At 45.3% G+C, this 13,738-nt stretch overlaps 1 long non-coding RNA gene across 3 annotated transcripts in view; it reads right to left on the bottom strand.

The window, feature by feature from the left end:
• Positions 1-13,738, bottom strand: part of LOC128078530 (uncharacterized) — a 48,329-nt gene that overhangs the window by 12,038 nt on the left and 22,553 nt on the right. For 2 of the 3 annotated variants that reach the window (XR_008205692.1, XR_008205693.1), the window contains exon 5: positions 11,833-12,044. This is a non-coding gene — a long non-coding RNA (uncharacterized LOC128078530). Of the gene's footprint in view, positions 1-10,181; positions 11,213-11,832; positions 12,045-13,738 lie in introns of those variants that run through there. The other variant, XR_008205694.1, reaches the window with a different exon arrangement.

Below are 13,738 nucleotides of genomic sequence, written 5' to 3'. Positions count from 1 at the left end.
TACAATGCAAAAGTGCTCACCTGTCTCTGAAGATCTAGGCTTACAAGGAGAACTCCACAAGGGAGGGACCACCAACCAGAGATCCTTCCCCAGGGGCCATCAGCCCTTAAATGAGGTCTAAGAGAGGAGCAGCCAGGCTCCACCCTTCCTGTCACACAGCTGAATTGCCTTCACCTGTGCTCCCCGGGGCTGGCTGGGTCCTTTCCCAGGTGCTCAATCAGTCGTTCAGGCCATGACTCAGCAGTTACCATAGAGCAACCTGTGCCAGAGCCTCACTGATGTTATTGTAATAAAAACTTCTTCCTTATATCCAATCTGAATTTCTACTCTTTCAGTTTGAAATCATTGAAGTGATGGAGTAGGAAACTGCAGCCAGAGATTTCCCAGTGCTTCTAGCCCAGTAAGGTACCCTGAAAAATCCAGTTAAAGACTAAATCTGATGGAGCATCCCTTACTGCCCAACTACCCTCTGAAATCCCATTACTGCTTTCCCAATTCTTCCCTATAACAGAACTGTTCTGACTTTTCTCCCCCTCATTCCTGTTCACCCAGCCCATGCCTTCACCCATCCTTGGGGAGGATGCTCCACGCAGGAGGATCCCCTGTTGTGTCTTACAGGTAAATGTGGGCCAGTACGCTCCACTGGGAGAATCAGTGAGCACAGTTTTAAGCAGAGGTTATGTTAAAGGGAAGGAAAAACAAGAGGAGCAATAACAACGCTGCTGAATTTTGGCATCCTGATGCTGTAATGGCCCTGAGGGTTCATGGTAAGGCCCCTCCACGTGCTGCTGAGCTGCTGCACAGTGTGGAGCCCAGCTGCCCTATGGTGTTTGCACATAATGGGGCAAAGCCCCCTTGCAAAGCACTGAAAATGCTAGAGTGCTACTCCTCTCCACAATGACTTCATTTTTAAAGGCCACATGATAGGAGCTGATCCTTCACATCAGCTCTTTTAAACCACCTGCTGCTCATCAGCTGTTGGTGAAGAGATGGCCAGACCCATCCTTTACCCTATCCCCCATTCTGATACACTGCCGGACTTTGCAGTGCAGGGAGGGCTCTCTACTCAGGAGCAGGGTCGATGCTGGGGCTTCAAACTGCTTTATAAACTTCTCAGTTAAAAGCCATTGGGAGGAATGTAAAATATTAGTGGTATTTTAAGAAAGTGTGTGGGTGTGTAGACACAATTAATTTTCCCTTTTATAGGCCTACGTGGAAAATCTCCACCTCCAAGGAAGATGTCTAGGACTGTGCATTGCTGGCACCCCAGAACAGGGCACTGTTAACAGAAAATGCCATTGAAATTAACAGTGTGGTCAGGCAGTGTCATCCCAATAAATGGTCACACGTGTGAGAGGCGTCAGACTGAGAGCCTCTCTGTCCTGCCCAGGCTGAAGCAGCTCGTTCTTCCTCGTTAAACGCACACGGTAGCAGTCATAAGGGATTTTTGTCACGTTAGTCCCCTAAGATCAGAGAGGAGCTGATGCGACTGCGTAGGATTAAACAGCAGAGGGTATGCGCACTCGCGTACATGCAGGCAGTGTGTCTGCTCTCGTGCTATGTATTGTTATTGACACACTGCACCTTAATGGCAATAATGTCAATGGGCACTTTGGGACCTTTACTCGTGGATTATTAATGCATTAGTCCATAGCTTTTATGGGTTATCGTGTCAAGAGTGGTAGGAGTGGATGCCTGCAGTATATGGGCAGAATAAAGATATTTCTTAATCAGAGCTGTGTACATAGCACAGCTGTGTGCTAAACCTTAGAAGTCCCATTTGCTTCTGTGCTGTACCTGCTCCCAGCATGGAAACAATGACACCAATGAGGAAAAAGGTCTGGAAAAGCGCTCTGGGGAAAGGAAGAGAGCTCATGCTGTAATGAGGCAGTTGCGCATTGCTGTCCCAGGCTGGGGGAGATTATTTCCTGATACCCTGCAGCCTGAAGATTAATAGGCTCTTTATTTTATTGTTAGGAAGTGCAGGTGCTGCTTTTATTTATATAGATGTGCGTTGCTCTCTTGGCTGCGGGCTCAGCCCAGAACGAGCCCTCCCATAGGATTTTGGGGAGAGGAACTTTCTCACGCTGTTCCTGCCCAAAGCCAATGTCACGCCGCATTTGAATGCGTGTCCTTCTGAATATGATGGAAATTGCAGGTGCTCGAGGGCTGGATCCTGCTATTTTAAAGGGCCTTTTTGAACACAGCATGATTTGCAGGGGAGTGATGCCTGGGTGCAAGAGGTCTTTTCTTGGTACATGGAGTATGTATGAGGGCTGCTCCAAAAGTCTCTCATTTTATTTCATTATGTTGGCCCATAACACCACAGGCGGATGTTGGTGATATGGCAGCAGAGGTTGAACCTTTCCACCAGTATTCTCTTACATTTTGTTGCCTTGAGACAAATGGCAGCAGAAGAATAGTCTGACAAAATGGAGTCTGATGTGGAAGTGCACATATGAAGTAAAGGTGCGACATTCCATTCCTCAGTGTGGAAAAAATGGCACCCATTGACATTCATTGACGCTGAAAGTTTATGAAGACCAAACAGTGGGTGTGAGCACAATGAGACAGTGGTGCAGTTCAGCAGTGGAAAGATGAGTCGTGTTCCGGACAGCCATGCAGATTTTTTTGAGCACAGCATGCAAGATCTCATTCATCATCAGTGAAAATACATAATGGGGGTGACTATGTTGGAAAATAGCATTTTGTGGCTGAGAATTTGATCTACCAAATAGCGTTATTGTGATCTTTCTATCTGTTGTAATTTTTATGGAAATAAATAGGAGGCAGTACTTTTGGAGCAACCTACATATATTTGCAAAGCTTTGTTGGACAAAATGCGGCGTTTAAAGCTGTGGATGAAGTATAATGTGCTGAGGCTCTGTGAAAGGAGCCCTGATGTGCTAGAGGAGCAGAAGGAGAGAGAGCCACCAGCCGGGAGGACACAAGAGTGGTCAGAAATGTCCTGGCTGACATTTAGCAACGTGGTTGCATCCAGAACAGAACATTGGAGCAGTGAGTGATGGGCAGCTCAGCCACAGTTATACAAGTGAATGTAAATGGGTTTGCTTCTGACAAGAGCTGCCATCCTTTTGTACTTACTACTGCTCCTCTCTGATGAGACCTGGAGGAATTATCTGTGTAACTGAACCATTGGGCAATGGAAGTCATAATCATCCAATAGCAGAAACCAAAACCATATCGCAGATGGATTTCCTTCTCATGAGAGGGGAAAATACCGCTAACACATGGGCTGCAATGGCAAGGAGCAAAAAAGAGGCACTGTGGTCTGATCCCAGAGGCTGCTGTTCTGAAGAGCTGGAAGTGAGTGGTGCCGTGACGTGGGGGGAAATCTGTTGTTTGCAAACTGGGCCACATCCTTCAGTTTCTTAACTTCTCATTCCTTTGGCTTCACATCTCAAGGAAGCAAAGAAATCCCCCTGTTTTCCTGATGGTGCTGAATAGAATTTGAGTTTTCATCATGTCATATCTGGGCCATGGAAAGGCCCCTGCTTTATTGTGTGACGACACAGAAATTACTGAGTAATTACAGGATTATGCAGCACCCTGTAAATTAAATGTTACCTCTTTACCTTTTATAGAACAAAAAATAACCATGTAATTACCTGGTGAATTAAGCTGTTAAGGTCTCGTGGTAATTATACATGGAGTCAAAAGCTCTGAGTTCTTCTGGTAGTTACAACTAAAGAATTATCTTTCACTTTTTAAACATATGTTGCAGTTGGATCCCAAAGCCTGCACATTTCCATTTTAATAATGCTATGGCCTGCTCAAATGAGAAGAGGCATATGTCTCCCATCTGAGTGTGCAAATAGAGTGAACACATATCTATAAAATAGATTGGACATATGCAAAAGTGACCCAGGTTCATACCAGAGAAATTATATGGACTGAAATGGAATAGCAAGACGATTAGTTGGACGATAGCGTTTAAAATTGTGTTTAGTTTCCTAGCACTGGAACCTGCTTTCACAGGAAGCAAGTCAGCGTGATGCTATTTTTAATATCCACATGTGATTGTATTTTGAAAACAGACAATCAAAGCAGCCATCAGGAAGCTCTGTCCCCTAAAGGGAGGCTGGGGACTTGCAGCGTGCATGGCTTTGCTGTTGGGCTGAATACCCACTGCTGGGAAGATATCAGAAAGGTGCCTGCAGCTGCTGAAATACAGGTCAGGTTTTTACTTGGCATGAGGATTCGCAGCACATATCAATTGCCAGTTTTATTCTGTGTATCTTCAGCTCTGGTCAGCGTCTACAAAAGCCTGTTCAATCTTTTGAGGTTCAGGTGTTTATTTCAGCTGCTCTACATAACTTCTTTTTTCTTTAATTTTTAACCAAAAAAATAAAAGCAGGCGGAAGTGTTTCAGGTTTTCTTCTCCTTCAGCTTTTCTCCTTCCAAGGTCATAGGAACAGTGTTCAGAAAAATCCCAATGAACTTCAGCTATGAAATAATAACTGTGTCCTCTGTCTCTCTCTCCTATGCGTGTCCTCTTAGGTTAAAAATAGGCATTTTTGTAGGTCCCAGAATCAGAATCTTTGGCTTTGTAATTTTAGATCCCTAAATCAGAAGCAAGGGATACTATGGTATTCTGAGCACCACTGAAAGGTGCTGCCTGCTCACCTCCAGCTCTGCAAAGACATGCACTTCCTAGATAATTTTATAACTTGCTTCGAAATATGCAGCATGTTACATAAGTGCTCGCTGTGGTAATCATGGAACAAAATACAGAACCAAGTTTAGAGCTGGGTTTCTCCTTTAATGAAGCTTAGCACTGACATTTTAACTATTAACATTGTGTCTACAGTTTCTATTGCAGACCTAACTATTTCACCTACAAGTCATCTCTAATCCAAACAGTAATTGCTCCAGGTACAAAATGAATTGAAGTAATTATCTTCTAATCTATTTTTTCTTATTATGCATTTATTCTCATTTTGGTTTCAATGTGATCAGCAATTCCCTCTGCTTTGCCGTGTTTAAATCCTGCAGTAATGCTGCATGCTGAACACAGTAACATGCATTTGCTTCAAAGAGTCATTTGTATCCCCTGTAAGCAGGCAGGTTTTCCTGGAGAGATGCAGTGTTTCAGTGCAAACAAGCTTTTTTACATGTTTGTTGCATTACTTTTTTCTCCTTGGGTCCACCAGTGTTTGTAGTTGCCATCCGGTGAATATTACAAAGAACCCCTTGGGGTTAGATGAGAAAACGTGGGGGGGGGGAGGGGGGGAAGAAAAAAAATCACACTGCATCTCATTCCTGGTCTCTTGCGTAACATCCCTTCATCCTGACACAGATTACTGCCAGCATTGTGCTTGCAGGTTCCTCTGCCTTAATAGCCTTACGTCTCATTCCGAGAGAGATCAAAGGGAGAGAAGTACCAAAGGGCTTACATTCAATTAACAGGAAAGGGGCAGGCTTTGGACGTGCTCAGCAGAAGCTCTGATTGCAACAAACTGCTGACTGAATATCATGTACTATTGCTATCAGCATGTGTAACGCCAGCCCTTTCCCTGCCATGCTGGAAGGTGGTCTGGAAAGGCAAATGGCATTTCTGTGCTCTTCCAAGCTGCATGGGGATGGAGGAGGCTGGCGTGACCCACACCACCTTGCAGGGATGCTCAGGAGCTGCTTTATTTTCTGAGAGCTCCAGAATGGAAACTGTCAGCCCCTGACCAATGCATTAGACAAACTGAATGTTTAACGATGAGCTATTTCCTTCTGCCCTCTTACACAGATCTCAGAGTTGGTGGCTTAGCCTGCAGCAGTCAGGAGTCCTAAGGCAACAGCAGAGACTTTTGACCCTTACTGTATATTTAGAGCGTGTTGCTCCTTTTGTTTCCCAAAGCAAACTGCTTCCTTCTTTGCCCTTTGTCTTTGCTTCTTTGCCCTTTGTTTGGGTATCTGTGATATCCACAAAATCCAAATGAGCATCTGACAGCTGCCTTGTACCCCAGTGATGAGGAGTAAATGGAGGAAAGGGGCTGTCCTATGTTGGCCCTTTGCACAAAGAAAGTCGGACTAGACACTGCCACCAAGATGTTGTATCATGAGGACCAGAAACCTCTTGTTATGGCAGCCCCAGGAAGCTACACTGATGGCAGCCTGGTTTTATGACTTTTCCATTTTACCTCAGTAAAGGCAGAAGAGAGAGCTGCAGAACGTGCAGCTGGATCATAAACACCAAGAAGGAAGAAAACAAGTGCATAAAAAAGATGGGGCATGGAGCATGGGGATTTTACTCTTTGAGCACTGCGATAGCACATCCCATCTACTACACTATCTGGGCTCACTGCTGTTAAGTAAAGGTACATCACAGAATCATAGAATGGCTTAGATTGGAAAGGACCAACCCCGTGCTATGGGCTGGTTGCCACCCATCAGATGAGGCTGCCCAGGGCCAATCCAACCTGGCATTGACCACCTCTAGGGGTGGGGGAACACTGAGATCTCTTTTCCCCAAGTTCTGCATACGGGATCTAGGAAAGACCCACATCCTGAGTATGATGTTACTTCTGGCATTTTCGTAGTATTATTTTTTTAGAGCTCTGAGACAGCACAGATTCCTGTGGGTATTGGAGTACCCTCTGCATCAAGCTGATTTCTGGGATAACCTACAGGCAAAGCTCGGGTGGGCTGCCTACAGCCCTGCTTTGCATCCTCTTCACCTTCCTTCTAACACAAACACTGCAGAGCAGGAAGATACACGTACATACAAATCATCAGTTCCAAGGGATTCCGTACCTGCTCTTGCCAGGAATATTCACTGCTACTTTAACCTTTCAAAATTTCCTGCTTTACTGTGGGAAATGACCACTTCACACATTTCTCACAGGTTAACAGTGCTATAAAGGGCTCAGCTGGTCAGCAGAGTCAGAAAACGCTGAAAAGGTCAAAGCATGCAAGTGCTACAGTGGTTTCCCTCTAATTTAGAGCAGCCTGTGACCTTCACTTAACTCCTACTTTAAATGATTGCAAATTAAGTTGGGCAACTTAACCTGAGCTTTAAAAATCTAAATGAATTGAAAGATGAAACTCTATCAAGCAGCTTTCCATCAATGTCAGACAGTGTCCTCCAACACACGTACACCAGACAGACACTTCTGCCTGTGAGCCTTACTCACACGGCTGAGATATATTCAAATAAAGCCCCATTAACTCCCCCTGCACTAAATGACACCCATGCATTAGTAGCACTGCATAGCTGTCCTCGTGAACAAAGGCATATCCGACCGGGGCTCTCTTCTACAAGGTGTTTTTTAATCTTCTTGGCTTATACAGGACTTACAGCTATAATATATGGTGTTTGCATAGCAGTCATAGCAAGGATTTCAGCACTGTAAATCCATCACCTGCTTTTCCATCGTCTGCACATTGGCGCTCATGCCAAAGCTTTCAACTCCAGCAGTACCCAACCTCCAGGGCTCTAGGGACCAGTTGCCCACCAGTGATTAAATGCAATGATGAAACAGAAGAAAGCTCTGTAGCAAAGCATAAAAATCTCAAAAGTCTCAAAGCTTCTCAATCTCATCCATCAGGTGACAGCAGAGTGAACCTAGCCATAGGGCACTGTCTGGAAGAGCTGTGCTGGGGGGCCTCTGTGGGGCCTCAACATCTAAGCATTCACTGGTACCCAGGAGCAGCAGAGCTAGAGGCTGCTGTCTATGGCAAGGGAACTGGATCCCCCCAGTGGCACCATGAATATTTGTCCATTAGCTCAAAGAAAGGAGTCCTGAACGAGGTGTGGGTTTGTACATCAGCTTTTTATATTCTTTAATGTGGCCTTTGTTTCCTTTTACTTCCTGCTTACACACCTACCTGATCCTTTGTTATTCCACAGCAACTAATGTGAACAAAAACTTTTTTTTTTTTGAGAAGCAAAACCAGGAGTTCCATTTTTTTTTCCAGCCACATAAATCTATATCCCAATAACTGTAGCTAAAGCAAAGACACATGGCACACCTCCACAGAAACATGCAGGAGAATCAGACAATCATGGAATTGTTTGAGTTGGAAGGATCCTTTAAAAGCCATTTGGTCCAGCTGTCCCTGCAATGAACAGGGACACCCATAGCTCCATCAGCTCACACTGTTCAGAGCCCATTTAGCCTGACCTTGGCTGTCTCCAGAGATGGGGCACCACCACCTCTCTGGGCAGTTCGTGCCAGAGCCTCACTGGCCATAATGTACAAATTTTTTTCCTTATATCCAGTCTAAATCTTCCCTCTTTCCATTTAGGGGAAATTAACCCATATCCCTTGTCCTGTCACAACAGACCCTAAAGAATCTGTCCCTTTCTTTACTGTAGTCTGCCCCTTTAGATACTGAAAGGTTGCTATCAGTTCTCTCCTGAACCTTCTCTATATTCCACAGAACAAATTCTTAATTTCACCTTTTTTCACCAATTTCATTGATACTGAAATAGGGCAGCACTGCTGAGGAAATAAACTGTCCTGTGAGCAGCTTAGATTTGCTCAGTGCCATGGACCAGAAATGGCTGCTCAGTGTCTGATTTACTGGCCAAGAGGATACTCTACTTTCTGAATTCCCATGGAGATGGCCTGATTTCCATAGCAACTGGATTCTCTCTCTTGCCTTTCCCTTTAACAGGTAGAAACACACGTCCTGAAAATGCTAGATTGTTCTGAGTATTTTTATACTTTCAGATGCTAGTGCACTTTCTGGACAACGTGTTGAAATACAAGCACCTTCATTATATTTTCGTATCTACCTTTTGAACTGGCAGTGACATTATCTCCCATCCCCTTCTCTTTGAGATTTGTTATGATGTGAGTATGAAGTATTCTTTTTTGCTTTCTCTCCTCTTATTCTTCATTACCATTCCAATTTTCTGTCGGACAACCTGCAATGCAGGGTGATGACTGTTGAAGAAAGCTCTTGGGGAAAAGAGGGTATTGATAATATCAACCAGCAGCAGTATCCAAAATGCATGTGATGTATTTCTAGAGAGAGAGGTTGGTAGAATCTCTGCTCCAAAGATGGATTAAAAATGCATGCTATAATTCAGCATGTCAGACAGGAGCTCGTGTTGGCAGTAAGTATATACATTTTTTGTCACCTGTTTGCCATGTTTTTTAATGGTTTCACATTTTGATTTTATATGCTAACATGGAATGTCCTCTTTTTAGCTCTGCCCTTCAAGTGCATCTGCTCCGCTTCTCCTCTCTAGACTTCAGCTTGAATAAGTACAAAGAACAAACAAAACCCACAAAGGAATTGGCTAGCCTAGGAATTTCTTACAGCCATTGTAGAGGGATTTGTAGGGAATAAAAGAGAACAGACCCAGCAAACCATCTCCCTGAGGATCTGCAGAGAACACAGGACAAGAAGCCACTGAAATGGGCTTTTGGTTAACATGGCAGTAACGTGGCACATCAGGCTGGTTCAGGGAAGGGAGTGCTACAGACACCATGAGCCGTGTGTGGGAATTTCAGTTGTAATGGGTAGGGCTTGTACACTGATTTGGGTTTGTGAAAGACCGGAGAGCTGAATCGCTCTGTAAGTCACCTGGATTACGTGCAGTGCCGTAGCACTTGGAACAAAAGCTTCTGTGTGGCAGTCTGTGACAGCACAGTCAAAGGGAGGGAAGCAGGAGGTGATGAGTGCAGATCCCGTGTTTGCTCAGATGGCTGCAGTGAGTGGGGGACATTCCTGGCAAGCGGAGCATTTTGGGGCCACAAGGATAAGGGCAGAAGAAGCAGAGAGGCTGAGCAGTGCTGTAGCAGACACACATCCCTTTTAGCCACAAACCACAGAAACACTCTGTCTGCACTCAGGATGAATTTCACAGATATACCGTTCACCCAGCAGTGCAGCCCATACCCCACTGCCTCCTCTACCTGAGCACACATTGTCCTGGCTCCCATGAATAGGCTCTGAAATAGAGCAGCCCAAGTTACTATGAGGGCATCCTGAGGTCCTGACAGCACTTTGCCAATTCACTGACCTCCATTATTTTTGAATCATGGGAAGTTACACCCAAAATCAGCCTAAAAAGTTGACTGATTTCCCCATAACCTCCAATCTGACCTGCAGACCCTCACCCACCATCATACAAGGTTTTCCCCACCTCTCCACCATGAAACCATCCCTCCACCCTCCTCTCCCCCTGCCCAGTTAATGCTGAAAGCCAGAAAAGAAAGCATAGCAAATTGAAATAAATGAGAGTGAGAGAAGGAAGTGGGAGGCAGGAGGGGGAGGCAAGGAGCGAGCTGCAAGGTTCTGTCACTTCAGGGGTCTCGAGGGGAACAGGGGGGTGGCAGCAAGGCCAAAGCCTGATCCTCGGTGATGTCGGGAGCTGCGTAGCCTGTGACCTTCAGAGCACTTAGCACTGATGAGGAGCATCTCAGTGATCAGAAAGGGGCAGGAAGGGCACACAAGTGTGTGGGAGTGATGTGGGTAGGGGGGCTGCCTCTGTAAGATGGTGAGGACAAGGGGACTGGCACCACTGCAGCTCCCTTGGAGCATCCTGCTCTTCCCAACCCCACCCTTTGGGCTCCTCAGAGAGATGCCAGCCAAGGGCCCATAGAGGGCACTGATTTGTCAACAAACAAGTGAGAAATTACACACTTGGGTAAAAAAAAAGACAGGCACAAAGGGCCCAGCATCCTTCTGCAGCTTCTGTAGGCGGGCTATTTCTGAGTTAATGATGGACTGCTTCTTTTTTTACTTCTCTGGTCTCTCTCGGAAATGCAAACATCATGAGGAGGTGGGAGAGGTGGCTTCCCCTTCCCATTTGCTCAAGGAGCAGATGGCCCCACAGCTGATTTCTCCTTGCTTCCCTCTGTCAGTAGAAGATACGCAACCTAGCTCTGAGAATACCACTTCTTGGCAAAGATGTTCCTGAAAAATAGCAGGGAAATTCCCAGTACTGTGATATCATCTCCATCCTGCTTTTTTAGTTCTTTTATTCTACTCACAGAGGCAAGGTGCACAGCTACAGCTGGGTTCAGTTACTGAGACAGGCAGAGCTCAGTCGATACCTGGCACAGGGAAAGCCCAAGTGGAAGGCTGCCGACCCCTCATCAGGTCAGCATCCCTTGGGGCAGCTCAGTGGTCAAAACCCAAACTCACCATGGATCCGTAGCATGTTTGTGGAATTGTGAAGAAGAAAAAAGTCCTTCATTGACCTCCCTTTCCTTCCAGCTCCCAGCTCATCCTGTTCCTCCTATGCCAGAGAGAAGGCCCATTACCGGCAGCTCTGCTGCAATGTCTCTTTAAAAGAAGTGTCAAGAATAAAGATTTACCTCCAGGTTTTGGAAGACAATTATTGCACGTTAATTAAATACGAAATGACACTTAAGAGCATATCCATTGCCTTAACAGCGACTCTCTGCAATAATAATAATACTTAGCACTTACATAGCTCTCTCCATCTATATAGTGCTTTACAAACATTAACTAATGAATCCTCACAACCTCTGTGTGAAGCTAAAGAGGCTGCTGACATGATGGGGAGGGGGAAATAGGGATGTATCATGGGAATAACCTCCTCTTGGCCTGCTGATGCTGCTGCTTTCCAGGATTCTATGCTATACATTCTCTCTCCTTTCTGCCAGCCTTCCCTTAATCATGCTTCTCTCTGGCACCATGCAGTGGCACATTGCATGGTGGACATCGGCAGCACAGTGAGGTGGTACCAACAACCACTGCTGCAGAAAAGGCTGATGCTCCCCTGGATATGTCTGCAGCTGGAGCTCTTTGGATGGGAAATACAGTTCTGGCTTTGGATATAAACATCTGTAAAATGAGCCCAGAATATTATTTTGAGCTGAAAGATCATCTCACCTGACTGGTGTGCCTCCATAGGAGCAGGCATTCCACTGGTAGATGTGCTCACCTTGCTCCTTCTGAGTTCTCTACGTGCTGGGTAATCTTTCAAGACCGCTGCTTGACCTGGAGGAGGCAACAGATGCTCCTCCAAGTCTGTGTTTACTATTGCATTTACATTTTCCTCAGTGCAGCTGCCTGTGATTGTACAGTCTCTCTGCTGGAAGAATCTGGAGAGAGGTAGGAAACAAGCTTTATTCTCTGAACAAGGACAAAAGACCATGACTATCCACAGATTCCATCACCATGTTCTGATCCCCATTTTCAACACTTTCCTTCCCCTATTTCCCTCAGCAGGCCTGGTTCTGCTCTGGTTTTCAGGCAGCAAAGCCCAGCTTGGCCCGTTTTTCCAGTGCTTTTCCAGTTTTTCCCCCAGGAAGCATTGATGGGGCACTATGTCCATGCCATCTTCCACATAGAATCATAAACTCTGGAAAAGACCATAAAATCAATTCCAACTATTAACCCATCATCAACATGCACTTTAACCCATGTCACTCAGCCATAATCCAGAAGACATGAGAAGAGAAGAAGAACAGCAGCAATGTGTGGTCAGTGCTGCTCAGGGAGAAGAAAGTAGTTGTCTGTCCCTTTTCATGTAGGGCTTTCTGCCCAATCTGCTTCCAGACTCTTTTTTCCCAAGCTCATTCTTCTTTAAAAGGTAATAAATATTCAAAATGTACTTGCTTAGATTAACAGCTATGCACTAACAGCTTCAGCACCTACAAAGACAATGCCTGTGCATATCAGCTTAGCAGTTGTCAAAATGCATAGCTTGTAACATTTAAGGCTGGTTTGGAAGGAGGTCTCAAGGCTACACTCTACAAAACACCCTGCATTGGCCAAGGGGGAAAATAGACAACGTGACCTAGAAAATCTTGTCATCTTCAAAGTTTCCCAGTTCTGTTGCTATTTATTTAGCACTGCAAGCCCACCAGATCTGTTTCCAAGTCATTGAGGGTTGTTTTTATCTTCCAGAAATGTCTCAAGCAAGCCTCCGAGTTTGAACATGCTAATATTTTCAGACATAGTCAAGTCAGCACCAGTGATTTCAGCTGCGTTCCAAGATAACTCCCTGGTGGACTTCTGGGGGTTGCATTCAGATAGGAATGCTTCACTCTGTAGCTTGGTGCAATATCAAAGATTGCCTCTAATCTTAAAGAGAATCTAAATCTTTCTGCATATATCACAGTTATCGTGTCTTTCTGCATTGAAAGGCCCTTGAGAATTGAGTAGGAAAATATATATAGTGTGTGAGAAGTCACCTGTCCAGCCCTAAATGTACAGACTGATGGAAGCTAACCTCAAATAATCTATTTATGCCTCACTCCTTCCTATTTCAAAAATTGCCTTCCCCTGCTTTTACTTTGTTTTTCAAACCCAGCCCCAGACCTCAGGGGCTTTTGCAAGATCAGGAGATACGAGTAATACTGGCACCTTCTTTTAGTCACAGGCAAGTGACAAGGTTGGATGCATTTGAGTGCAGGTCTCAATAATGGAACTTCTTTGGAGGTTCCCCATGAAATGCCTTCATGTAGAATCATAAAATGTCTTGAGTTGGAGGGGTCATTGTGTCCAACTCCTGAAGAATCATGGAGGGCATGACCCTGAGACACCTGCCCCATCCACGGAGGAGGACTGCCTAGCATGTACCTGTTGATCTGCACCTGTACAAGACAGCAGCAAAACACATTTGATCCAATTCATTCAGGGCTCTTCTTTCAAACCTCATGGGCTTTCTCCAGCTCTGTGCCCAGGCTGGTTGAAAACAGCAGCTCTCCCACCTCATTCTCAACCTCAACGCCTACATAGTCTGGAGCTGGGCTCGTTCTCCTCCTTCACGAGTTAACAAATCGGCCGTTCC

This window comes from Tympanuchus pallidicinctus, unplaced genomic scaffold (genome assembly GCF_026119805.1).
Source record: "Tympanuchus pallidicinctus isolate F22 unplaced genomic scaffold, pur_lepc_1.0 scaffold17, whole genome shotgun sequence".
In the NCBI taxonomy this organism is placed as follows: Eukaryota; Metazoa; Chordata; class Aves; order Galliformes; family Phasianidae; genus Tympanuchus; species Tympanuchus pallidicinctus.
Note: the sequence above shows the minus strand (reverse complement) of the source record. Positions and strands in the feature narration are given on the sequence as shown.